Source organism: Lethenteron reissneri, chromosome 10 (assembly GCF_015708825.2).
Source record: "Lethenteron reissneri isolate LAM-NWPU_2019-01 chromosome 10, ASM1570882v1, whole genome shotgun sequence".
NCBI lineage: Eukaryota > Metazoa > Chordata > Hyperoartia > Petromyzontiformes > Petromyzontidae > Lethenteron > Lethenteron reissneri.
In genome coordinates, this window is record NC_083788.1 from 7,237,886 (window position 1) to 7,264,202 (window position 26,317).

The following is a 26,317-nucleotide window of genomic DNA, read 5'->3' on the forward strand; positions in this document are numbered from 1 at the left end:
GCTTTAACATTTACTGAGTATGTATTAGTGTGTTTATTAAGGTCACCAAGTTCAGATCTCAACGCAGAAGCAGATCTTATGCATAGATTTCAGGAAAGAATCACACAACCACTTCTGTATTGATCAATTTATTACTAATTCAACCTTAACTATGATATAGTATGCGAACTCTCAATCCCGGAACGTCAACACGGCATCAATACAGTATCATCAACGATTGTCTGATTTCACTTTGACAACGGCACATGGATCCCGCATAACGCGATGGTTGTTAGTGAGAGAGAGAGTCGTTAAAATATGCAAATACTATGCTAAGAAAACCTTAACGTTAATGAATGATTATACTCAATTTTGTTCACGCAGTACCGCACTCCTTATTGATCATACGCAACCCTTATCACGTTGTTAGCACCTTGGGTCACGGGACAGTTGAATATTCTGTAGAGGATGCGAGTACGTGCGGCGATTATGACTGAAAGATACTTGAAAGATTATACGGCGATAAAAAAAACACAATCAAAAACAGTTATTATTCTTAAAGGCATCAATCTCAACAGATACATCGGCAGGTTATCTGACAACAGAACGGCTCGGAGTAAGGGCCTGCGACGGTGCTCCTTTTCCGAAGATCGTTATCTTATACCAAGTTTACTAATTGGGGACCAGATCACCTGATAAGGATCCGGTGGGCCACCACTCCCCACGTGAGCGTGGCTCGGCGGAAGGAGGTGCCAAGAATCAGTTCGTATTGATGGATCTGTTGGGAATTTATGCGATTAAGAGTACAGCCCACTAAATATTAAAGATAAAAATTACGAATACTTTTATAAACGACGGATGGCCATCACTCGGTCTCGTTGTGATGCCTTCCCAGCCACAGATGGCTTATGGGTTCGAGTGTGTTTGAGTGGTAAGAGTTGTCTTGAATAGTCAGTGTTCGGAGTCGATTCTTTATGTCAAACAGACGCCTGGTGGTCGTGTGGTGAGGGGGCGGTGCGCGTCATACGTATCAGTCGCTCCCCTGTCACCGTGGTGAACTGGTTCGGATGCCCGTTGATACGCTGTCGCAGTTCGGAACCCGGTCGGTAGGTGGCGCCCACAACTCGCTCGCAGCGTGCAGTGGTGGGGTCGTCGTGTGCACGGAGCCTCGTCGCCAAACCGCGACCCTCACCACTCCGGCGGCAGCAGAGACCTCCGACTCGGCAGAGGTTGACCCACGCAGGCCGAGTTGAGCTGTCAAGCGGGTCTTGCCCGCCTGCAGAGGAGATGGGGAGCCGCTTGAGTCGAGCCCCGAGAGCCGGCTTTGGTAAGCCGATCGAACTCGGCTGAGTCCCAGACGAGCTGAAGATGAGTCGAGCCGACCCGCTGGTCGCACTCGCTCCTGAGCCGACCCTCCCGGTCGAGCTCGCTCCTGAGCCGACCCGCTGGTCGCACCCCCCACGTGAGCCGACCCGCTGGTCGCACCCCCCACGTGAGCCGACCCGCTGGTCGCACTCCCCACGTGAGCCGACCCGCTGGTCGCACTCCCCACGTGAGCTGACCCGCTGGTCGCACCCCCCACGTGAGCCGACCCGCTGGTCGCACTCCCCACGTGAGCCGACCCGCTGGTCGCACTAATTTCCAATGCTCAGGATCCTTTCCTTTATGCCGAAAAATCCCCCTGGATCCCGCCCACAAGGCGGGGCTTCTTTCGATTTTTGCTGTGTCAGGATCTGTCCGTAGGCAGGTGTGTCCATGTGTGTGTCCGTACGTCCGTATGTCCTTGTGTGCATCACTCACGGTATATTCCGTTGTCACCCTCCCTCCATAAAACCCACGAGCAAACAATCAGATGTTACAAATTGCCTCGAAATCGTCTCTCTGTCTGGGTGCAATATTATCTCTTGTCTGGCCTTCTTCATGAACCCAAAACACAGACGTTACAAATCGTCTCATAGGCGTCTTTGTTCGTGTTGCACAACCTGGAGGGAGGGGCAACACTCTCTCCGACCCGGCGCACAAAGAAATGGTTAAGAAGTTTTAAGTTAACATTTGTCCCTTACTATTTCACAGTTATGATTCTGTATGTAACCTAAGGTCTGTCGTTTCCCATCGTGGTGCTTGACTCAAGTGGAGGTGTTTCCCCGAGCGTATACACACTCCTATCCCGCGCTGCGGGGATACAAAGACGGCCGGGATCTCCCTTTCTCTCCGACCCTGGGTTTAACATCGTTTTTTTTTATTATGTATTTATATTCGACCTGGTGGTGATTCATCCCGTTATCCTGGCTTTTCCATAAGTTTTACTTTTGTCTTTTCATGCATATGCTTATTACTATTAATTTATTTCCGATATCTTAGGTTAAGGGGTAAGTTTCTTGATCCTAGGAATTCGTATTCCTTGGTGTCTGCATGGTTATATAAGCGGAATATAGTTTACGGTGAATAGCGTTAACATTGATGTTATGTACGATATTATGTATTGTGATGTCTTTAACTTAACTTGTTTGTCAGGGCTTTACTGACACGAAGTTGCATTCCATAGCCCCGCAGTCTTTGCCCCACCCTATCTCTGCTCGCCGTTGTCGTTGCTGTCCAGCTGACGCCGTTAACTCAAGGCCTCATTAATTTCCGTCACTCCTTGTAGGTGAGGGCGGTTGAACCTTGGAGTCAGTTCTGGTTTTTGTCTGCCTGCTTCTTCTTGTGTCCCCTGACCCCGGGAGTTATTATTTCTACTTTTATGGCCTGTCGAAGCCCGACTCGCTGTTGCTGGGCTGGTCGTTCCCGGCTTTTTGCTTACGTTTGCAGTTCGCCGTGCTCTTAATTTCCTTCCCTCTTCAACCTTATATCGACTATTCGCTCCTGTCTGGGTGCGATTCAATTTTAACTTAGGAAGGTTCTGATTGTCATATGCATCGGGTCGAGTTGTATAGAAAGTATTAAAGTATGGAAATAACATTTCATATTGACTTAATGATGGTGATGGTTCAGTAGGCGTAACTTGTGGCCTGGTTTAATTGGAGTGGGTGTGAATATCAATAACTTTAGCCTACCCTGTTGTTAAATTCCGACTTTAACGTTACTTTAATAGCACACAGAATAATTTAGCTTTTTGTCTTAACTAGGCGAACGCGAACTTCTGGTGACCCCCGCAGCCTTGTTGTTCAGCTGGGTCTGCCTCCTTGAGAGATATACAACACTCTTATTCTCCTCACTGTGGCCATCCAACCTTCTGCTCTGGGAGTGTTATTCTTAATTTCAGGTCAAAGGCCCCCTCACGTTCAGACGTGCAGGGTTGTTTAAATCAGCTCCCTCCCCTGTGCACACAGCCTTGAGCTGACCCACTTATTTTCGTTCCCTCAGCTGCAGGAGGACAAGGCGTACTTCTACCTCCCCCCTGTGTGCACGTGTTCTAACTAGCTCGGAATCCCTAAACACACAATCAGTGATGATTCCTGGCTTTCTGTGGTTGTGATTTAGACAAAGGCGCCTCTGCTTTCTTCCATTGCCTTTGAGTCGACACTGCCCTATTATTTGCCCATGTGCTGAGGTCATAGAATTCGTTTTGACTTCAGTAATATTAACATTCAGTATTGGATTAGCAAATGGCAATGGTTCATTGATGTAGCTCGCAGCCTGGTCTCCAATTTGAGCGAGCGCGAGGATCGATACTTTAGCCTACTCTGTTGTTGAATTTCGAATTTTGACGTTACTTTAAAACCATGCAGGATGGTTGGGCTTTTTGCCTTAACTATGTCTGGCTGACACTCCCACTGTCTCTGCCGCCTGCACGGGTGACATGTGCCCGTTCATCAGGCCTTATCTTTCCTTGAAGCAAGGTTGCAAATTCTGCCATCCTAGCCCTCCTCCAGTTCATTACTTAACAACACCTGGTGTTTTGCAGTTTGCTGCGCTTTTGGTGTGTTTCATTCATTAAAAAAACAAGTAAAAAGATAATATATAAAAATATCATCAAATATTATTAATCTCAATTTTGGAAGAAGGGTTAGTATACAACACCAGGACTAAAGCGGGAAGTTATTTTTCCCCAATTACATACCTTAAATAATGATCAAATAGAGCAAGTCAAGATCTATAAGTATCTTGGGGTCATCCTGGATTCAAAACTGAATTTTGAAGATCACATTGATTATATTGGGAAAAAGACAAAAATTAAAATTGGTTTTCTATATCGACACAAGCACTGCTCCCCCCCTATGTTCCGTTTGGAATTGATTAAAGCTACCATACTGCCTCTACTTGACTACTGTGACATTGTGTATAAATCAGCCCCAAGTACTGTACTGAAGAAGCTTGACTCAATGTATCACTCGGCCTTAAGATTTGCATTGAACTGCCCATATAGGACTCACCACTGTGATCTCTACATTGGGTCAAACTTAACATCTCTGAATGTTCGACGGCTTGTGCACCAGATCTTATTTATTCATGATGTACTTGCAAAAAAATCTGCAGATTACCTGCTGGATCTCGTCTCTGTTTCAAAGAACAAATTTGACCTAAGGTCTACACTCATTTACCAGCATAATATTCCCTATTGCCGTACATATACTGGAGGAAGGGCCTTTGCTATTGATGCCCCCAGGGTCTGGAATGCTGTTGCAAATAAATTGAAACTTGAGTCACTACCTATGAGATCTTCACTCAAAACTGCTTTAGAGGAGTTGTACACCCCTAGCTGCCAGTGCTATTCAGTGACCTAAAATAAAATGTTTCGCTCTGGATGATCGCTACAAAGTATGACCTGTGTTTTGATTTAGTGTGCTGATCTTAAAGGTGCATTGAAAATTTACAATACTCCGATTGATGCTCCTGCTGTTGTGGAGTGACTCATGCAGCCAGCTATGGCTGCAGGGTTTTGGTAGTACATGTTGTTTATGCCATTTATTGTGAAAATTCCGTCACAGTTCCTATGATTGCTTTTTCATTGCTTTCATGGCTTTATTTTGGTGATTTCGAAAAGTGTATTGGTTTAGCCATGTTTGTGTTGTTGTAGTACAGAGTTAGACTGATGGCCTTAATTTAAGTTGTCTTGTGGTTGTTGTTGTTGTTTGACTTGCATCCCACTGGGATTTTTGCACACAGCGTTGGTGTACGGTGTTTTTTCTGCAATATTTTTGCTGTCTTTTCTTGGATTTTCTGTTTGCACTTAGTCACATATTCACTTTAAGATGTTTTTTTGTTCATGTTTTTTGTTTTTTGTTTGTTGCGGTTGCACCCGATTCAAGAGCTGAATGGCTCACAGGGCTATACCTAATAAATGAACTTGAACTTGACTGCAGGCGGTGTCTTCACACTATGGGGAAGTTGAACAATTTTATTCCAAGGTGAGTACCGGTACATTAGAGATGAATTTACTGAATCTTCACTGAGCTCTCGCCTACGACCATATCACCCTGAATACGCCCGATCTCGTCCGATCTCGGAAGCAAAGCAGGGTCGAGCCTGGTTAGTACTTGGATGGGAGACCGCCTGGGAATACCAGGTGTTGTAGGCTTTTAGTTCTCGGCTTTTGCCTCTTTCCGTCGGCAGGGGGAGCGCTGTCTACCCCGCGTGTCGCTCACGCACAGCGGGGCTGGCGGGTTCTCGTCTCTAGGGGGCACCGCTACCACGGCCTGAAGAATCAGAAGGTAACTGGAAAACTTTATATTTTACCAGGTAAAGTCCACTGAACTACATAGCTCTTTTTCAGAAGCGACATGGCCACAAATGATAGCTCAACGAAGTGGCTTATTATCATGTGGACATTTCTAGCAGCCAATTATTCTAAAGAAGCTAATTTCCCATCGAGTAAAGCCCTTCAGTTAAGAATCTCTTTTGCAAGAGCATCTCTGCCGGCAGACATCGCAGCATTCCAGAATGAAATTTTTTAAAGTAGAAATGATGTTGTAAAATGACATTCGCACTTAAGCTTCAGTGATTTTATTCCGAGACATGAAAAAACGAGTTGCTTCCAACCACTTTGCGGCAGCAACCTTCAATGTTTTTATCCAAATTGACACTGACGCTGTACGGCAAAAAGGGGACAAACTAAAATATTTAATTCCTAGACTTGGAAATAATTATAATTAAGCCACGACTAAAATATTAAAAGTGTGTGTTTACTTGTTTTTGAGTATTTGGCTGCCAGCAACTTCCACAGCCACTTTGTTGAGCTCTCGTTTGTGGCCATGTCGCTTCTGAAAAAGAGCTATGTAGCTCAGTGGACTTTACCTGGTAAAATATAAAGTTTTCCAGTTCCCTTCTGATTCTTCAGGCCGTGGTAGCGGTGCCCCCTAGAGACGAGAACCCGCCAGCCCCGCTGTGCGTGAGCGACACGCGGGGTAGACAGCGCTCCCCCTGCCGACGGAAAGAGGCAAAAGCCGAGAACTAAAAGCCTACAACACCTGGTATTCCCAGGCGGTCTCCCATCCAAGTACTAACCAGGCTCGACCCTGCTTAGCTTCCGAGATCGGACGAGATCGGGCGTATTCAGGGTGATATGGTCGTAGGCGAGAGCTCAGTGAAGATTCAGTAAATTCATCTCTAATGTACCGGTACTCATCTCGGAATAAAATTGTTCAACTTCCCCATAGTGTGAAGACACCACCTGCAGTCATCCTCGCATTCACGGTGGAGTTCAACTCAAGACGTCTCGGTGCAAAGCCAAGTGGTCTCATCTCTGGAGCAGCAGCAGCCTCCCAGTTGAGCATCAATCTCAGAAGAAGAGTTGTGATCATATTTATATACAGTATTCGTGTGTATTTAAACCATGACGTACCGAATTTGTTCATCCACTGATGGATGAATCCCTGTCCTGGGGGTTGATTGAGCATACTTCACCACGCTGGTCGACGGTGCGGGTTGGTGGGGAAGTGGTGGGGGTGGAGAGAGGCTGACCTGGTTCGAATATCACTCGACACCACCGATGTTAGCCGTGCCCGGGATTCTAACTCAGCTCGGCAGCTTCACTGCACCGTGACGCTGAGAGCCACGGCGCCCTAAGGGCTGTGGTCTTGACAGTGGCAGAAGTGAGCTCTGGGCTCGCGATTTGCAGCTGGCGGTAAACACGAGTTTCATGGGAAACGCTCATTCACTGTGAAAATAGCATCAGAGAAACCTGATAAAGTTAGAGATGAAATTACTAAATCTACACGAAGCTTTCGCCTACGACCATATCACCCTGAATACGCCCGATCTCGTCCGATCTCGGAAGCAAAGCAGGGTCGAGCCTGGTTAGTACTTGGATGGGAGACCGCCTGGGAATACCAGGTGTTGTAGGCTTTTAGAAACGTTTTGCGTTTTCGTGTCTCCAGGGGGCGCTGTTTACTCCACGTGTCACACGCACGAAGCCGAACTGGCGTTTCAATGTCTACAGGGGGCACTGCCTGTTCAGGGTCAAACTCTTGACTACTTGGGATTCAGAATTGGAATTCATCAGGTTTTTTTTTGCTTAGAGTTCTATGTTAAATTGCATAACCACGATGAACATGACAGTGGCTTGGATTGACTAAGAGCTGTTAAACTAATGGAACACGCTCACCCCGAGTTGGCAGTGCTCCCCACAGACTTAAATATGCAAGTTCCACTCTGTGCGTGTCGCTCACGCACAGCGGAGCTGGCGGGTTCTCGTCTCTAGTGGGCACCGCTACCTCGCCTGGTCATTCCGTGTCGTGCATTGCAGAGTTTTGTGCTCCACTTGGACCCACAGCTAACAGAGGGGCCCTTGCACGTGAACGTCCCGCAGTTCACCAGCGTTCACTCACTCTGTTGGTGAGACACTGATTGTCATAACCAGCCCAGAGTTTGTTCCTGTGGTCAACCTTTGCTAATGAAACGATTCACTCTCAGGTCACCTGGCTGATGGGATGTGTAAAAAATACTTTTATTTTGTGGATTTCGCGCTCAGTGGATTATTGCTGGTGTTGACATGAAATCATTCTCCTACAATGCATTGTGCCCAAATGATTTCATCATTTCACTTTTTATATGAATGATAATAATTTATTAGTCATTATTTTGATTGATTGAAGGATGTGTGACTCAATCGCAACTAAAAGTTCAACTGTTCTTATGGCAATAGAAAAGACTGGTCATTAAAATTAAAAGTTTTAACGTGTCATTCTCATCAGGTCCCATGGTGTAAATAAGTGCAAGAAGCCAACTCTCATTCCCACTATCCCCTCTTCAGTGGGCAGCGCACAACACCCGCTTGTTGCACCCCACTTCTATGTACAGAGATTCCCGCCCTCACGAACCCCCAGGGACCAGCGTGGACGCGCGGTCAAATAAGCCCCATTACCCACTCGGCATGTGGAGGCCCTCATCCAGCAGTGGATTGACAGAGGGCTGTGAACGTTCAATCAGGCAGCTCTAAATAAATATTTTAGCCGTGCGCCAACAATAAAAGTGACGTCGCAAACCCAAAAACTGACCAGCGTGGCGATACACGGTTAACAAAAACTATATCTGACGTGGTTTGGACAGGCTTTCATCCAGCAGTGGAATGACAAAGGCTGTAAAATTCAGCTGTTGTCAGCTACTCGCCGAGGTAGCGGTGCCCCCTAGAGACGAGAACCCGCCAGCCCCGCTGTGCGTGAGCGACACGCGGGGTAGACAGCGCTCCCCCTGCCGACGAGAAGAGGCAAAAGCCGAGAACAAAAAGCCTACAACACCTGGTATTCCCAGGCGGTCTCCCATCCAAGTACTAACCAGGCTCGACCCTGCTTAGCTTCCGAGATCGGACGAGATCGGGCGTATTCAGGGTGATATGGTCGCAGGCGAGAGCTCAGTGAAGATTCAGTAAATTCATCTCTAACGTTATCAGGATTCTGCTGATGCTATTTTCACAGCGAATGAGCGTTTCCCACGAAACTCGTGTTCACCACCAGCTACAGATCGCGACCCCAGAGCTCACTTCTGCCACTGTCAAGACCACAGCCCTTAGGGCGCCGTGGCTCTCAGCGTCACGGTGCAGTGAAGCTGCCGAGCTGAGTTAGAATCCCGGGCACGGCTAACATCGGTGGTGTCGAGTGATATCCGAACGAGGTCAGCCTCTCTCCACCCCCACCACTTCACCACCAACACGCACCGTCCACCAGCGTGGTGAAGTATGCTCAATCAACCCCCAGGACAGGACAGACACGGCGTGTTGTAGGGCTTCATCCATCAGTGGATGAACAAATTCGGTACGTCATGGTTTAAATACACACGAATACTGTATATAAATATGATTACAACTCTTCTTCTGAGATGGATGCTCGACTGGGAGGCTGCTGCAGCTGCTCCAGAGATGAGACCACTTGGCTTTGCACCGAGACGTCTTGAGTTGAACTCCACCGTGAATGCGAGGATGACTGCAGGCGGTGTCTTCACACTATGGGGAAGTTGAACAATTTATTTCAAAATGAGTACCGGTACATTAGAGATGAATTAACTGAATCTTCACTAAGCTTTCGCCTACGACCATATCACCCTGAATACGCCCGATCTCGGAAGCTAAGCAGAGTCGAGCCTGGTTAGTACTTGGATGGGAGACCGCCTGGGAATACCAGGTGTTGTAGGCTTTTAGTTCTCGGCTTTTGCCTCTTTCCGTCGGCAGGGGGGGCGCTGTCTACCCCGCGTGTCGCTCACGCACCGCGGGGCTGGCGGGTTCTCGTCTCTCGGGGGCACCGCTGCCTCGGCTCGTAGCTGACAACAGCTGAATTTTACAGCCTTTGTCATTCCACTGCTGGATGAAAGTCTGCTCAAACCACGTCGGTTATTGTTTTTGTTAACCATATATCGCCACGCTGGTCAGTTTTTGGGTTTGCGACGTCACTTTTATTTGTGGCGCACGGCTAAAACATTTATTTACAGCTGCCTGATTGAACGTTCACATCCCTCTGTCAATCCACTGCTGGATGAGGGCCTCCACATGCCGAGTGGGTAATGGGGCTTATTTGACCGCGCGTCCACGCTGGTCCCTGGGGGTTAGTGAGGGCGGGGATCTCTGTACATAGAAGTGGGGTGCAACAAGCGGGTGTTGTGCACTGCCCACTGAAGAGGTGATAGTGGGAAATGAGAATTGGCCTCTTGCACTTATTTACACCATGGGACCTGAATAATATGTTAAAAACGATTAATTTTGATGATCCGTTTTTTTATTGCCATAAGAACAGTTGAACTATAAGTTGCGATTTAGTCACACATCCTTCAATCAATCAAAATAATGACTAATAAATCATTCTCATTTATATTAAAAGTAAAATGATGAAATTATCTGGGCATAATGCATTGTAGGAGAATGCTTTCATGTCAGCAACAGCGATAATCCACTGAGCGCGAAATCTCCAAAATAAAAGTATTTTTTACACATCCCATCAGCCAGGCTACCTTAGAGTGAATCGTTTCATAAGCAATGGTTGACCACAGGAACAAACTCTGGGCTTTTCGATTTAAAGCTTTCGTGACTGCAGGGATTCATCTTCTTGGTTCTTTCGGTAAAGTCACGTAGAATGGAAATAATCAAATAAAAAAACATAATAAATAATTCAGGTGAAGACCAGGTCTGTCGGGGTCTTCACCTGAGGACGGCTGCTTGCGTTGTCGCCGAAACGTCGTGAGAATTATTTAATAATGTTTTATTTATTATTATTTTATTATTTCCATTCTACGTAACTTTACCGAAAGAACCAAGAAGAAGAAAAAAACAACTCTGGGCTGGTTTTGACAATCAGTGTCTCATCAACAGAGTGAATTCTGGTGAACTGCGGGACGTTCACGTGCAAGGGCCCCTCTGTGAGCTGTGGGTCCAAGTGGAGCACAAAACTCTGCAATGCACGACACGGAATGACCAGGCGAGGTAGCGGTGCCCCCTAGAGACGAGAACCCGCCAGCTCCGCTCTGCGTGAGCGACACGCACAGAGTGGAACTTGCATATTTAAGTCTGTGGGGAGCACTGCCAACTCGGGGTGAGGGTGTTCCATTTGTTTATCAGCTCTTGGTCAATCCAAGCCACTGTCATGTTCATCGTGGTTTTGCAAATAAAGATAGAACTCTAAGCAAACAAAAACCTGATGAATTCCAATTCGGAATCCCAAGAAGTCACGAGTTTGACCCCGAGTGGCAGTGCCCCCGAAAGACATTGAAACGCCAGTTCGGCTTCGTGCGCGTGAAACGTGGAGTAAATAGCGCCCCCTGGAGACACGAATACGGAAAAGGTCTCTAAAAGCCTACAACACCTGGTATTCCCAGGCGGTCTCCCATCCAAGTACTAACCAGGCTCGACCCTGCTTAGCTTCCGAGATCGGACGAGATCGGGCGTATTCAGGGTGATATGGTCGTAGGCGAAAGCTCAGGGAAGATTCAGTAAATTCATCTCTAATGTACCGGTACTCATTTTGAAATAAATTGTTCAACTTCCCCATAGTGTGAAGACACCGCCTGCAGTCATCCTCGCATTCACGGTGGAGTTCAACTCAAGACGTCTCGGTGCAAAGCCAAGTGGTCTCATCTCTGGAGCAGCTGCAGCCTCCCAGTTGAGCATCAATCTCAGAAGAAGAGTTGTGATCATATTTATATACAGTATTCGTGTGTATTTAAACCATGACGTACCGAATTTGTTCATCCACTGATGGATGAATCCCTGTCCTGGGGGTTGATTGAGCATACTTCACCACGCTGGTCGACGGTGCGGGTTGGTGGGGAAGTGGTGGGGGTGGAGAGAGGCTGACCTGGTTCGAATATCACTCGACACCACCGATGTTAGCCGTGCCCGGGATTCTAACTCAGCTCGGCAGCTTCACTGCACCGTGACGCTGAGAGCCACGGCGCCCTAAGGGCTGTGGTCTTGACAGTGGCAGAAGTGAGCTCTGGGCTCGCGATTTGCAGCTGGCGGTAAACACGAGTTTCATGGGAAACGCTCATTCACTGTGAAAATAGCATCAGAGAAACCTGATAAAGTTAGAGATGAAATTACTAAATCTACACGAAGCTTTCGCCTACGACCATATCACCCTGAATACGCCCGATCTCGTCCGATCTCGGAAGCTAAGCAGGGTCGAGCCTGGTTAGTACTTGGATGGGAGACCGCCTGGGAATACCAGGTGTTGTAGGCTTTTAGAAACGTTTTGCGTTTTCGTGTCTCCAGGGGGCGCTGTATACTCCACGTGTCACACGCACGAAGCCGAACTGGCGTTTCAATGTCTACAGGGGGCACTGCCTGTTCAGGGTCAAACTCTTGACTACTTGGGATTCAGAATTGGAATTCATCAGGTTTTTTTTTGCTTAGAGTTCTATGTTAAATTGCATAACCACGATGAACATGACAGTGGCTTGGATTGACTAAGAGCTGTTAAACTAATGGAACACGCTCACCCCGAGTTGGCAGTGCTCCCCACAGACTTAAATATGCAAGTTCCACTCTGTGCGTGTCGCTTACGCAGAGAGGAGCTGGCGGGTTCTCGTCTCTAGTGGGCACCACTACCTCGCCTGGTCATTTCGTGTCGTGCATTGTAGAGTTTTGTGCTCCACTTGGACCCACAGCTAACAGAGGGGGCCTTGCACCTGAACGTCCCACAGTTCACCATAATTCACTCTGTTAATGAGACACTGATTGTCAAAACCAGCCCAGAGTTTGTTCCTGTGGTCAACCTTTGCTAATGAAACGATTCATTCTCAGGTCACCTGGCTGATGGGATGTGTAAATAAATACTTTTATTTTGTGGATTTCGCGCTCAGTGGATTATTGCTGGTGTTGATATGAAATCATTCTCCTACAAATAATTTCATCATTTTACTTTTAATATAAATGAGAATTATTTATTAGTAATTATTTTGATTGATTGAAGGATGCATGACTCAATCGCAACTAAAAGTTCAACTGTTCTTTCGCCAATTAAAAAAACTGGTCATTAAAATTAAAAGTTTTAACGTGTCATTTTTATCAGGTCCCATGGTGTAAATAAGTGCAAGAAGCCAACTCTCATTCCCACTGTCCCCTCTTCAGTGGGCAGCGCACAACACCCGCTTGTTGCACCCCACTTCTATGTACAGAGATTCCCGCCCTCACGAACCCCCAGGGACCAGCGTGGACGCGCGGTCAAATAAGCCCCATTACCCACTCGGCATGTGGAGGCCCTCATCCAGCAGTGGATTGACAGAGGGCTGTGAACGTTCAATCAGGCAGCTCTAAATAAATATTTTAGCCGTGCGCCAACAATAAAAGTGACGTCGCAAACCCAAAAACTGACCAGCGTGGCGATACACGGTTAACAAAAACTATATCTGACGTGGTTTGGACAGGCTTTCATCCAGCAGTGGAATGACAAAGGCTGTAAAATTCAGCTGTTGTCAGCTACTCGCCGAGGTAGCGGTGCCCCCTAGAGACGAGAACCCGCCAGCCCCGCTGTGCGTGAGCGACACGCGGGGTAGACAGCGCTCCCCCTGCCGACGAGAAGAGGCAAAAGCCGAGAACAAAAAGCCTACAACACCTGGTATTCCCAGGCGGTCTCCCATCCAAGTACTAACCAGGCTCGACCCTGCTTAGCTTCCGAGATCGGACGAGATCGGGCGTATTCAGGGTGATATGGTCGCAGGCGAGAGCTCAGAGAAGATTCAGTAAATTCATCTCTAACGTTATCAGGATTCTGCTGATGCTATTTTCACAGCGAATGAGCGTTTCCCACGAAACTCGTGTTCACCACCAGCTAGAGATCGCGACCCCAGAGCTCACTTCTGCCACTGTCAAGACCACAGCCCTTAGGGCGCCGTGGCTCTCAGCGTCACGGTGCAGTGAAGCTGCCGAGCTGAGTTAGAATCCCGGGCACGGCTAACATCGGTGGTGTCGAGTGATATCCGAACGAGGTCAGCCTCTCTCCACCCCCACCACTTCACCACCAACACGCACCGTCCACCAGCGTGGTGAAGTATGCTCAATCAACCCCCAGGACAGGACAGACACGGCGTGTTGTAGGGCTTCATCCATCAGTGGATGAACAAATTCGGTACGTCATGGTTTAAATACACACGAATACTGTATATAAATATGATTACAACTCTTCTTCTGAGATGGATGCTCGACTGGGAGGCTGCTGCAGCTGCTCCAGAGATGAGACCACTTGGCTTTGCACCGAGACGTCTTGAGTTGAACTCCACCGTGAATGCGAGGATGACTGCAGGCGGTGTCTTCACACTATGGGGAAGTTGAACAATTTATTTCAAAATGAGTACCGGTACATTAGAGATGAATTAACTGAATCTTCACTAAGCTTTCGCCTACGACCATATCACCCTGAATACGCCCGATCTCGGAAGCTAAGCAGAGTCGAGCCTGGTTAGTACTTGGATGGGAGACCGCCTGGGAATACCAGGTGTTGTAGGCTTTTAGTTCTCGGCTTTTGCCTCTTTCCGTCGGCAGGGGGAGCGCTGTCTACCCCGCGTGTCGCTCACGCACAGCGGGGCTGGCGGGTTCTCGTCTCTCGGGGGCACCGCTGCCTCGGCTCGTAGCTGACAACAGCTGAATTTTACAGCCTTTGTCATTCCACTGCTGGATGAAAGTCTGCTCAAACCACGTCGGTTATTGTTTTTGTTAACCATATATCGCCACGCTGGTCAGTTTTTGGGTTTGCGACGTCACTTTTATTTGTGGCGCACGGCTAAAACATTTATTTACAGCTGCCTGATTGAACGTTCACATCCCTCTGTCAATCCACTGCTGGATGAGGGCCTCCACATGCCGAGTGGGTAATGGGGCTTATTTGACCGCGCGTCCACGCTGGTCCCTGGGGGTTAGTGAGGGCGGGGATCTCTGTACATAGAAGTGGGGTGCAACAAGCGGGTGTTGTGCACTGCCCACTGAAGAGGTGATAGTGGGAAATGAGAATTGGCCTCTTGCACTTATTTACACCATGGGACCTGAATAATATGTTAAAAACGATTAATTTTGATGATCCGTTTTTTTATTGCCATAAGAACAGTTGAACTATAAGTTGCGATTTAGTCACACATCCTTCAATCAATCAAAATAATGACTAATTAATCATTCTCATTTATATTAAAAGTAAAATGATGAAATTATCTGGGCATAATGCATTGTAGGAGAATGCTTTCATGTCAGCAACAGCGATAATCCACTGAGCGCGAAATCTCCAAAATAAAAGTATTTTTTACACATCCCATCAGCCAGGCTACCTTAGAGTGAATCGTTTCATAAGCAATGGTTGACCACAGGAACAAACTCTGGGCTTTTCGATTTAAAGCTTTCGTGACTGCAGGGATTCATCTTCTTGGTTCTTTCGGTAAAGTCACGTAGAATGGAAATAATCAAATAAAAAAACATAATAAATAATTCAGGTGAAGACCAGGTCTGTCGGGGTCTTCACCTGAGGACGGCTGCTTGCGTTGTCGCCGAAACGTCGTGAGAATTATTTAATAATGTTTTATTTATTATTATTTTATTATTTCCATTCTACGTAACTTTACCGAAAGAACCAAGAAGAAGAAAAAAACAACTCTGGGCTGGTTTTGACAATCAGTGTCTCATCAACAGAGTGAATTCTGGTGAACTGCGGGACGTTCACGTGCAAGGGCCCCTCTGTGAGCTGTGGGTCCAAGTGGAGCACAAAACTCTGCAATGCACGACACGGAATGACCAGGCGAGGTAGCGGTGCCCCCTAGAGACGAGAACCCGCCAGCTCCGCTCTGCGTGAGCGACACGCACAGAGTGGAACTTGCATATTTAAGTCTGTGGGGAGCACTGCCAACTCGGGGTGAGGGTGTTCCATTTGTTTATCAGCTCTTGGTCAATCCAAGCCACTGTCATGTTCATCGTGGTTTTGCAAATAAAGATAGAACTCTAAGCAAACAAAAACCTGATGAATTCCAATTCGGAATCCCAAGAAGTCACGAGTTTGACCCCGAGTGGCAGTGCCCCCGAAAGACATTGAAACGCCAGTTCGGCTTCGTGCGCGTGAAACGTGGAGTAAATAGCGCCCCCTGGAGACACGAATACGGAAAAGGTCTCTAAAAGCCTACAACACCTGGTATTCCCAGGCGGTCTCCCATCCAAGTACTAACCAGGCTCGACCCTGCTTAGCTTCCGAGATCGGACGAGATCGGGCGTATTCAGGGTGATATGGTCGTAGGCGAAAGCTCAGTGAAGATTCAGTAAATTCATCTCTAATGTACCGGTACTCATTTTGAAATAAATTGTTCAACTTCCCCATAGTGTGAAGACACCGCCTGCAGTCATCCTCGCATTCACGGTGGAGTTCAACTCAAGACGTCTCGGTGCAAAGCCAAGTGGTCTCATCTCTGGAGCAGCTGCAGCAGCCTCCCAGTCGAGCATCAATCTCAGAAGAAGAGTTGTGATCATATTTATATACAGTATTCGTGTGTATTTAAACCATGACGTACCGAATTTGTTCATCCACTGATGGATGAATCCCTGTCCTGGGGGTTGATTGAGCATACTTCACCACGCTGGTCGACGGTGCGGGTTGGTGGGGAAGTGGTGGGGGTGGAGAGAGGCTGACCTGGTTCGAATATCACTCGACACCACCGATGTTAGCCGTGCCCGGGATTCTAACTCAGCTCGGCAGCTTCACTGCACCGTGACGCTGAGAGCCACGGCGCCCTAAGGGCTGTGGTCTTGACAGTGGCAGAAGTGAGCTCTGGGCTCGCGATTTGCAGCTGGCGGTAAACACGAGTTTCATGGGAAACGCTCATTCACTGTGAAAATAGCATCAGAGAAACCTGATAAAGTTAGAGATGAAATTACTAAATCTACACGAAGCTTTCGCCTACGACCATATCACCCTGAATACGCCCGATCTCGTCCGATCTCGGAAGCTAAGCAGGGTCGAGCCTGGTTAGTACTTGGATGGGAGACCGCCTGGGAATACCAGGTGTTGCACGCTTTTAGAAACGTTTTGCGTTTTCGTGTCTCCAGGGGGCGCTGTTTACTCCACGTGTCACACGCACGAAGCCGAACTGGCGTTTCAATGTCTACAGGGGGCACTGCCTGTTCAGGGTCAAACTCTTGACTACTTGGGATTCAGAATTGGAATTCATCAGGTTTTTTTTTGCTTAGAGTTCTATGTTAAATTGCATAACCACGATGAACATGACAGTGGCTTGGATTGACTAAGAGCTGTTAAACTAATGGAACACGCTCACCCCGAGTTGGCAGTGCTCCCCACAGACTTAAATATGCAAGTTCCACTCTGTGCGTGTCGCTCACGCACAGCGGAGCTGGCGGGTTCTCGTCTCTAGTGGGCACCGCTACCTCGCCTGGTCATTCCGTGTCGTGCATTGCAGAGTTTTGTGCTCCACTTGGACCCACAGCTAACAGAGGGGCCCTTGCACGTGAACGTCCCGCAGTTCACCAGCGTTCACTCACTCTGTTGGTGAGACACTGATTGTCATAACCAGCCCAGAGTTTGTTCCTGTGGTCAACCTTTGCTAATGAAACGATTCACTCTCAGGTCACCTGGCTGATGGGATGTGTAAAAAATACTTTTATTTTGTGGATTTCGCGCTCAGTGGATTATTGCTGGTGTTGACATGAAATCATTCTCCTACAATGCATTGTGCCCAAATGATTTCATCATTTCACTTTTTATATGAATGATAATAATTTATTAGTCATTATTTTGATTGATTGAAGGATGTGTGACTCAATCGCAACTAAAAGTTCAACTGTTCTTATGGCAATAGAAAAGACTGGTCATTAAAATTAAAAGTTTTAACGTGTCATTCTCATCAGGTCCCATGGTGTAAATAAGTGCAAGAAGCCAACTCTCATTCCCACTATCCCCTCTTCAGTGGGCAGCGCACAACACCCGCTTGTTGCACCCCACTTCTATGTACAGAGATTCCCGCCCTCACGAACCCCCAGGGACCAGCGTGGACGCGCGGTCAAATAAGCCCCATTACCCACTCGGCATGTGGAGGCCCTCATCCAGCAGTGGATTGACAGAGGGCTGTGAACGTTCAATCAGGCAGCTCTAAATAAATATTTTAGCCGTGCGCCAACAATAAAAGTGACGTCGCAAACCCAAAAACTGACCAGCGTGGCGATACACGGTTAACAAAAACTATATCTGACGTGGTTTGGACAGGCTTTCATCCAGCAGTGGAATGACAAAGGCTGTAAAATTCAGCTGTTGTCAGCTACTCGCCGAGGTAGCGGTGCCCCCTAGAGACGAGAACCCGCCAGCCCCGCTGTGCGTGAGCGACACGCGGGGTAGACAGCGCTCCCCCTGCCGACGAGAAGAGGCAAAAGCCGAGAACAAAAAGCCTACAACACCTGGTATTCCCAGGCGGTCTCCCATCCAAGTACTAACCAGGCTCGACCCTGCTTAGCTTCCGAGATCGGACGAGATCGGGCGTATTCAGGGTGATATGGTCGCAGGCGAGAGCTCAGTGAAGATTCAGTAAATTCATCTCTAACGTTATCAGGATTCTGCTGATGCTATTTTCACAGCGAATGAGCGTTTCCCACGAAACTCGTGTTCACCACCAGCTACAGATCGCGACCCCAGAGCTCACTTCTGCCACTGTCAAGACCACAGCCCTTAGGGCGCCGTGGCTCTCAGCGTCACGGTGCAGTGAAGCTGCCGAGCTGAGTTAGAATCCCGGGCACGGCTAACATCGGTGGTGTCGAGTGATATCCGAACGAGGTCAGCCTCTCTCCACCCCCACCACTTCACCACCAACACGCACCGTCCACCAGCGTGGTGAAGTATGCTCAATCAACCCCCAGGACAGGACAGACACGGCGTGTTGTAGGGCTTCATCCATCAGTGGATGAACAAATTCGGTACGTCATGGTTTAAATACACACGAATACTGTATATAAATATGATTACAACTCTTCTTCTGAGATGGATGCTCGACTGGGAGGCTGCTGCAGCTGCTCCAGAGATGAGACCACTTGGCTTTGCACCGAGACGTCTTGAGTTGAACTCCACCGTGAATGCGAGGATGACTGCAGGCGGTGTCTTCACACTATGGGGAAGTTGAACAATTTATTTCAAAATGAGTACCGGTACATTAGAGATGAATTAACTGAATCTTCACTAAGCTTTCGCCTACGACCATATCACCCTGAATACGCCCGATCTCGGAAGCTAAGCAGAGTCGAGCCTGGTTAGTACTTGGATGGGAGACCGCCTGGGAATACCAGGTGTTGTAGGCTTTTAGTTCTCGGCTTTTGCCTCTTTCCGTCGGCAGGGGGGGCGCTGTCTACCCCGCGTGTCGCTCACGCACCGCGGGGCTGGCGGGTTCTCGTCTCTCGGGGGCACCGCTGCCTCGGCTCGTAGCTGACAACAGCTGAATTTTACAGCCTTTGTCATTCCACTGCTGGATGAAAGTCTGCTCAAACCACGTCGGTTATTGTTTTTGTTAACCATATATCGCCACGCTGGTCAGTTTTTGGGTTTGCGACGTCACTTTTATTTGTGGCGCACGGCTAAAACATTTATTTACAGCTGCCTGATTGAACGTTCACATCCCTCTGTCAATCCACTGCTGGATGAGGGCCTCCACATGCCGAGTGGGTAATGGGGCTTATTTGACCGCGCGTCCACGCTGGTCCCTGGGGGTTAGTGAGGGCGGGGATCTCTGTACATAGAAGTGGGGTGCAACAAGCGGGTGTTGTGCACTGCCCACTGAAGAGGTGATAGTGGGAAATGAGAATTGGCCTCTTGCACTTATTTACACCATGGGACCTGAATAATATGTTAAAAACGATTAATTTTGATGATCCGTTTTTTTATTGCCATAAGAACAGTTGAACTATAAGTTGCGATTTAGTCACACATCCTTCAATCAATCAAAATAATGACTAATAAATCATTCTCATTTATATTAAAAGTAAAATGATGAAATTATCTGGGCATAATGCATTGTAGGAGAATGCTTTCATGTCAGCAACAGCGATAATCCACTGAGCGCGAAATCTCCAAAATAAAAGTATTTTTTACACATCCCATCAGCCAGGCTACCTTAGAGTGAATCGTTTCATAAGCAATGGTTGACCACAGGAACAAACTCTGGGCTTTTCGATTTAAAGCTTTCGTGACTGCAGGGATTCATCTTCTTGGTTCTTTCGGTAAAGTCACGTAGAATGGAAATAATCAAATAAAAAAACATAATAAATAATTCAGGTGAAGACCAGGTCTGTCGGGGTCTTCACCTGAGGACGGCTGCTTGCGTTGTCGCCGAAACGTCGTGAGAATTATTTAATAATGTTTTATTTATTATTATTTTATTATTTCCATTCTACGTAACTTTACCGAAAGAACCAAGAAGAAGAAAAAAACAACTCTGGGCTGGTTTTGACAATCAGTGTCTCATCAACAGAGTGAATTCTGGTGAACTGCGGGACGTTCACGTGCAAGGGCCCCTCTGTGAGCTGTGGGTCCAAGTGGAGCACAAAACTCTGCAATGCACGACACGGAATGACCAGGCGAGGTAGCGGTGCCCCCTAGAGACGAGAACCCGCCAGCTTCGCTCTGCGTGAGCGACACGCACAGAGTGGAACTTGCATATTTAAGTCTGTGGGGAGCACTGCCAACTCGGGGTGAGGGTGTTCCATTTGTTTATCAGCTCTTGGTCAATCCAAGCCACTGTCATGTTCATCGTGGTTTTGCAAATAAAGATAGAACTCTAAGCAAACAAAAACCTGATGAATTCCAATTCGGAATCCCAAGAAGTCACGAGTTTGACCCCGAGTGGCAGTGCCCCCGAAAGACATTGAAACGCCAGTTCGGCTTCGTGCGCGTGAAACGTGGAGTAAATAGCGCCCCCTGGAGACACGAATACGGAAAAGGTCTCTAAAAGCCTACAACACCTGGTATTCCCAGGCGGTCTCCCATCCAAGTACTAACCAGGCTCGACCCTGCTTAGCTTCCGAGATCGGACGAGATCGGGCGTATTCAGGGTGATATGGTCGTAGGCGAAAGCTCAGTGAAGATTCAGTAAATTCATCTCTAATGTACCGGTACTCATTTTGAAATAAATTGTTCAACTTCCCCATAGTGTGAAGACACCGCCTGCAGTCATCCTCGCATTCACGGTGGAGTTCAACTCAAGACGTCTCGGTGCAAAGCCAAGTGGTCTCATCTCTGGAGCAGCTGCAGCAGCCTCCCAGTCGAGCATCCATCTCAGAAGAAGAGTTGTAATCATATTTATATACAATATTTGTTTGTATTTAAACCATGACGTCCAGACTTTGTTCATCCACTGATGGATGAAGCCCTACAACACGCCGTGTCTGTCCTGTCCTGGGGGTTGATTGAGCATACTTCACCACGCTGGTGGACGGTGCAGGTGGGTGGGGAAGTGGTGGGGGTGGAGAGAGGCTGACCTGGTTCGGATATCACTCGACACCACCGATGTTAGCCGTGCCCGGGATTCTAACTCAGCTCAGCAGCTTCACTGCACCGTGACGCTGAGAGCCACGGCGCCCTAAGGGCTGTGGTCTTGACAGTGGCAGAAGTGAGCTCTGGGCTCGCGATCTGTAGCTGGTGGTGAACACGAGTTTCATGGGAAACGCGCATTCGCTGTGAAAATAATATCAGCAGAATCCTGATCAAGTTAGAGATGAATTTACTGAATCTTCTCTGAGCTTTCGCCTACGACCATATCACCCTGAATACGCCCGATCTCGTCCGATCTCGGAAGCTAAGCAGGGTCGAGCCTGGTTAGTACTTGGATGGGAGACCGCCTGGGAATACCAGGTGTTGTAGGCTTTTAGTTCTCGGCTTTTGCCTCTTCTCGTCGGCAGGGGGAGCGCTGTCTACCCCGCGTGTCGCTCACGCACAGCGGGGCTGGCGGGTTCTCGTCTCTAGGGGGCACCGCTACCACGGCCTGAAGAATCAGAAGGTAACTGGAAAACTTTATATTTTACCAGGTAAAGTCCACTGAGCTACATAGCTCTTTTTCAGAAGCGACATGGCCACAAATGATAGCTCAACGAAGTGGCTTATTATCATGTGGACATTTCTAACAGCCAATTATTCTAAAGAAGCTCATTTTCCATCGAGTAAAGCCCTTTAGTTAAGAATCTCTTTTGCAAGGGCATCTCTGCCGGCAGACATCGCAGCATTCCAGAATGAAAATTTTTAAAGTAGAAATGATGTTGTAAAATGACATTCGCACTTAAGCTTCAGTGATTTTATTCCGAGACATGAAAAAACGAGTTGCTTCCAACCACTTTGCGGCAGCAACCTTCAATGTTTTTATCCAAATTGACACTGACACTGTACGGCAAAAAGGGGACAAACTAAAATATTTAATTCCTAGACTTGGAAATAATTATAATTAAGCCACGACTAAAATATTAAAAGTGTGTGTTTACTTGTTTTTGAGTATTTGGCTGCCAGCAACTTCCACAGCCACTTTGTTGAGCTCTCGTTTGTGGCCATGTCGCTTCTGAAAAAGAGCTATGTAGCTCAGTGGACTTTACCTGGTAAAATATAAAGTTTTCCAGTTACCTTCTGATTCTTCAGGCCGAGGTAGCGGTGCCCCCTAGAGACGAGAACCCGCCAGCCCCGCTGTGCGTGAGCGACACGCGGGGTAGACAGCGCTCCCCCTGCCGACGGAAAGAGGCAAAAGCCGAGAACAAAAAGCCTACAACACCTGGTATTCCCAGACGGTCTCCCATCCAAGTACTAACCAGGCTCGACCCTGCTTAGCTTCCGAGATCGGACGAGATCGGGCGAGATCGGGCGTATTCAGGGTGATATGGTCGTAGGCGAGAGCTCAGTGAAGATTCAGTAAATTCATCTCTAATGTACCGGTACTCATTTTGAAATAAATTGTTCAACTTCCCCATAGTGTGAAGACACCGCCTGCAGTCATCCTCGCATTCACGGTGGAGTTCAACTCAAGACGTCTCGGTGCAAAGCCAAGTGGTCTCATCTCTGGAGCAGCTGCAGCCTCCCAGTTGAGCATCAATCTCAGAAGAAGAGTTGTGATCATATTTATATACAGTATTCGTGTGTATTTAAACCATGACGTACCGAATTTGTTCATCCACTGATGGATGAATCCCTGTCCTGGGGGTTGATTGAGCATACTTCACCACGCTGGTCGACGGTGCGGGTTGGTGGTGAAGTGGTGGGGGTGGAGAGAGGCTGACCTGGTTCGAATATCACTCGACACCACCGATGTTAGCCGTGCCCGGGATTCTAACTCAGCTCGGCAGCTTCACTGCACCGTGACGCTGAGAGCCACGGCGCCCTAAGGGCTGTGGTCTTGACAGTGGCAGAAGTGAGCTCTGGGCTCGCGATTTGCAGCTGGCGGTAAACACGAGTTTCATGGGAAACGCTCATTCACTGTGAAAATAGCATCAGAGAAACCTGATAAAGTTAGAGATGAAATTACTAAATCTACACGAAGCTTTCGCCTACGACCATATCACCCTGAATACGCCCGATCTCGTCCGATCTCGGAAGCTAAGCAGGGTCGAGCCTGGTTAGTACTTGGATGGGAGACCGCCTGGGAATACCAGGTGTTGTAGGCTTTTAGTTCTCGGCTTTTGCCTCTTCTCGTCGGCAGGGGGAGCGCTGTCTTCGCCCGCGTGTCGCTCACGTACAGCGGGGCTGGCGGGTTCTCGTCTCTAGGGGGCACCGCTACCTCGGCGAGTAGCTGACAACAGATGAATTTTACAGCCTTTGTCATTCCACTGCTGGATGAAAGCCTGTCCAAACCACGTCAGATATAGTTTTTGTTAACCGTGTATCGCCACGCTGGTCAGTTTTTGGGTTTGCGACGTCACTTTTATTGTTGGCGCACGGCTAAAATATTTATTTACAGCTGCCTGATTGAACGTTCACAGCCCTCTGTCAATCCACTGCTGGATGAGGGCCTCGACATGCCGAGTGGGTAATGGGGCTTATTTGACCGCGCGTCCACGCTGGTCCCTGGGGGTTCGTGAGGGCGGGAATCTCTGTACATAGAAGTGGGGTGCAACAAGCGGGTGTTGTGCGCTGCCCACTGAAGAGGGGACAGTGGGAAATGAGAATTGGCCTCTTGCACTTATTTACACCATGGGACCTGAATAATATGTTAAAAACGATTAATTTTGATGATCCGTTTTTTTATTGCGATAAGAACAGTTGAACTATAAGTTGCGATTTAGTCACACATCCTTCAATCAATCAAAATAATGACTAATAAATCATTCTCATTTATATTAAAAGTAAAATGATGAAATTATCTGGGCATAATGCATTGTAGGAGAATGCTTTCATGTCAGCAACAGCGATAATCCACTGAGCGCGAAATCTCCAAAATAAAAGTATTTTTTACACATCCCATCAGCCAGGCTACCTTAGAGTGAATCGTTTCATAAGCAATGGTTGACCACAGGAACAAACTCTGGGCTTTTCGATTTAAAGCTTTCGTGACTGCAGGGATTCATCTTCTTGGTTCTTTCGGTAAAGTCACGTAGAATGGAAATAATCAAATAAAAAAACATAATAAATAATTCAGGTGAAGACCAGGTCTGTCGGGGTCTTCACCTGAGGACGGCTGCTTGCGTTGTCGCCGAAACGTCGTGAGAATTATTTAATAATGTTTTATTTATTATTATTTTATTATTTCCATTCTACGTAACTTTACCGAAAGAACCAAGAAGAAGAAAAAAACAACTCTGGGCTGGTTTTGACAATCAGTGTCTCATCAACAGAGTGAATTCTGGTGAACTGCGGGACGTTCACGTGCAAGGGCCCCTCTGTGAGCTGTGGGTCCAAGTGGAGCACAAAACTCTGCAATGCACGACACGGAATGACCAGGCGAGGTAGCGGTGCCCCCTAGAGACGAGAACCCGCCAGCTTCGCTCTGCGTGAGCGACACGCACAGAGTGGAACTTGCATATTTAAGTCTGTGGGGAGCACTGCCAACTCGGGGTGAGGGTGTTCCATTTGTTTATCAGCTCTTGGTCAATCCAAGCCACTGTCATGTTCATCGTGGTTTTGCAAATAAAGATAGAACTCTAAGCAAACAAAAACCTGATGAATTCCAATTCGGAATCCCAAGAAGTCACGAGTTTGACCCCGAAAGACATTGAAACGCCAGTTCGGCTTCGTGCGCGTGAAACGTGGAGTAAATAGCGCCCCCTGGAGACACGAATACGGAAAAGGTCTCTAAAAGCCTACAACACCTGGTATTCCCAGGCGGTCTCCCATCCAAGTACTAACCAGGCTCGACCCTGCTTAGCTTCCGAGATCGGACGAGATCGGGCGTATTCAGGGTGATATGGTCGTAGGCGAAAGCTCAGTGAAGATTCAGTAAATTCATCTCTAATGTACCGGTACTCATTTTGAAATAAATTGTTCAACTTCCCCATAGTGTGAAGACACCGCCTGCAGTCATCCTCGCATTCACGGTGGAGTTCAACTCAAGACGTCTCGGTGCAAAGCCAAGTGGTCTCATCTCTGGAGCAGCTGCAGCAGCCTCCCAGTCGAGCATCCATCTCAGAAGAAGAGTTGTAATCATATTTATATACAATATTTGTTTGTATTTAAACCATGACGTCCAGACTTTGTTCATCCACTGATGGATGAAGCCCTACAACACGCCGTGTCTGTCCTGTCCTGGGGGTTGATTGAGCATACTTCACCACGCTGGTGGACGGTGCGTGTTGGTGGTGAAGTGGTGGGGGTGGAGAGAGGCTGACCTCGTTCGGATATCACTCGACACCACCGATGTTAGCCGTGCCCGGGATTCTAACTCAGCTCGGCAGCTTCACTGCACCGTGACGCTGAGAGCCACGGCGCCCTAAGGGCTGTGGTCTTGACAGTGGCAGAAGTGAGCTCTGGGCTCGCGATCTGTAGCTGGTGGTGAACACGAGTTTCATGGGAAACGCGCATTCGCTGTGAAAATAATATCAGCAGAATCCTGATCAAGTTAGAGATGAATTTACTGAATCTTCTCTGAGCTTTCGCCTACGACCATATCACCCTGAATACGCCCGATCTCGTCCGATCTCGGAAGCTAAGCAGGGTCGAGCCTGGTTAGTACTTGGATGGGAGACCGCCTGGGAATACCAGGTGTTGTAGGCTTTTTGTTCTCGGCTTTTGCCTCTTCCCGTCGGCAGGGGGAGCGCTGTCTACCCCGCGTGTCGCTCACGCACAGCGGGGCTGGCGGGTTCTCGTCTCTAGGGGGCACCGCTACCACGGCCTGAAGAATCAGAAGGTAACTGGAAAACTTTATATTTTACCAGGTAAAGTCCACTGAGCTACATAGCTCTTTTTCAGAAGCGACATGGCCACAAATGATAGCTCAACGAAGTGGCTTATTATCATGTGGACATTTCTAACAGCCAATTATTCTAAAGAAGCTCATT

General features: G+C 47.9%; 15 non-coding genes and 4 pseudogenes across 15 annotated transcripts; 10 read left to right on the plus strand and 9 right to left on the minus strand.

Annotated features, from left to right (window-relative positions):
- The first annotated feature begins 5,378 nt into the window (after positions 1-5,378).
- Positions 5,379-5,497, plus strand: LOC133341096 (5S ribosomal RNA). The gene has a single exon (XR_009755016.1). It is a non-coding gene; the product is annotated as a 5S ribosomal RNA (ribosomal RNA).
- Positions 5,498-6,374: 877 nt separating this feature from the next.
- Positions 6,375-6,493, minus strand: LOC133341059 (5S ribosomal RNA). The gene has a single exon (XR_009754981.1). It is a non-coding gene; the product is annotated as a 5S ribosomal RNA (ribosomal RNA).
- A 651-nt stretch (positions 6,494-7,144) lies between these two features.
- On the plus strand, positions 7,145-7,263 carry LOC133341098 (5S ribosomal RNA). The gene has a single exon (XR_009755017.1). It is a non-coding gene; the product is annotated as a 5S ribosomal RNA (ribosomal RNA).
- Positions 7,264-8,642: 1,379 nt separating this feature from the next.
- On the minus strand, positions 8,643-8,761 carry LOC133341093 (5S ribosomal RNA). Its single transcript, XR_009755013.1, has one exon. It is a non-coding gene; the product is annotated as a 5S ribosomal RNA (ribosomal RNA).
- Positions 8,762-9,436: 675 nt separating this feature from the next.
- LOC133341032 (5S ribosomal RNA) lies at positions 9,437-9,545 on the plus strand (annotated as a pseudogene).
- A 1,644-nt stretch (positions 9,546-11,189) lies between these two features.
- On the minus strand, positions 11,190-11,308 carry LOC133341060 (5S ribosomal RNA). Its single transcript, XR_009754982.1, has one exon. It is a non-coding gene; the product is annotated as a 5S ribosomal RNA (ribosomal RNA).
- Positions 11,309-11,958: 650 nt separating this feature from the next.
- On the plus strand, positions 11,959-12,077 carry LOC133341061 (5S ribosomal RNA). The gene has a single exon (XR_009754983.1). It is a non-coding gene; the product is annotated as a 5S ribosomal RNA (ribosomal RNA).
- A 1,362-nt stretch (positions 12,078-13,439) lies between these two features.
- LOC133341094 (5S ribosomal RNA) lies at positions 13,440-13,558 on the minus strand. Its single transcript, XR_009755014.1, has one exon. It is a non-coding gene; the product is annotated as a 5S ribosomal RNA (ribosomal RNA).
- A 675-nt stretch (positions 13,559-14,233) lies between these two features.
- LOC133341033 (5S ribosomal RNA) lies at positions 14,234-14,342 on the plus strand (annotated as a pseudogene).
- Positions 14,343-15,986: 1,644 nt separating this feature from the next.
- On the minus strand, positions 15,987-16,105 carry LOC133341062 (5S ribosomal RNA). Its single transcript, XR_009754984.1, has one exon. It is a non-coding gene; the product is annotated as a 5S ribosomal RNA (ribosomal RNA).
- Positions 16,106-16,758: 653 nt separating this feature from the next.
- LOC133341016 (5S ribosomal RNA) lies at positions 16,759-16,877 on the plus strand. The gene has a single exon (XR_009754960.1). It is a non-coding gene; the product is annotated as a 5S ribosomal RNA (ribosomal RNA).
- A 1,379-nt stretch (positions 16,878-18,256) lies between these two features.
- LOC133341095 (5S ribosomal RNA) lies at positions 18,257-18,375 on the minus strand. Its single transcript, XR_009755015.1, has one exon. It is a non-coding gene; the product is annotated as a 5S ribosomal RNA (ribosomal RNA).
- A 675-nt stretch (positions 18,376-19,050) lies between these two features.
- LOC133341035 (5S ribosomal RNA) lies at positions 19,051-19,159 on the plus strand (annotated as a pseudogene).
- A 1,644-nt stretch (positions 19,160-20,803) lies between these two features.
- LOC133341063 (5S ribosomal RNA) lies at positions 20,804-20,922 on the minus strand. Its single transcript, XR_009754985.1, has one exon. It is a non-coding gene; the product is annotated as a 5S ribosomal RNA (ribosomal RNA).
- A 675-nt stretch (positions 20,923-21,597) lies between these two features.
- Positions 21,598-21,716, plus strand: LOC133341064 (5S ribosomal RNA). Its single transcript, XR_009754986.1, has one exon. It is a non-coding gene; the product is annotated as a 5S ribosomal RNA (ribosomal RNA).
- Positions 21,717-22,593: 877 nt separating this feature from the next.
- LOC133341022 (5S ribosomal RNA) lies at positions 22,594-22,722 on the minus strand (annotated as a pseudogene).
- A 650-nt stretch (positions 22,723-23,372) lies between these two features.
- LOC133341065 (5S ribosomal RNA) lies at positions 23,373-23,491 on the plus strand. The gene has a single exon (XR_009754987.1). It is a non-coding gene; the product is annotated as a 5S ribosomal RNA (ribosomal RNA).
- A 1,629-nt stretch (positions 23,492-25,120) lies between these two features.
- LOC133341066 (5S ribosomal RNA) lies at positions 25,121-25,239 on the minus strand. Its single transcript, XR_009754988.1, has one exon. It is a non-coding gene; the product is annotated as a 5S ribosomal RNA (ribosomal RNA).
- Positions 25,240-25,914: 675 nt separating this feature from the next.
- Positions 25,915-26,033, plus strand: LOC133341067 (5S ribosomal RNA). Its single transcript, XR_009754989.1, has one exon. It is a non-coding gene; the product is annotated as a 5S ribosomal RNA (ribosomal RNA).
- Positions 26,034-26,317: the final 284 nt, after the last annotated feature.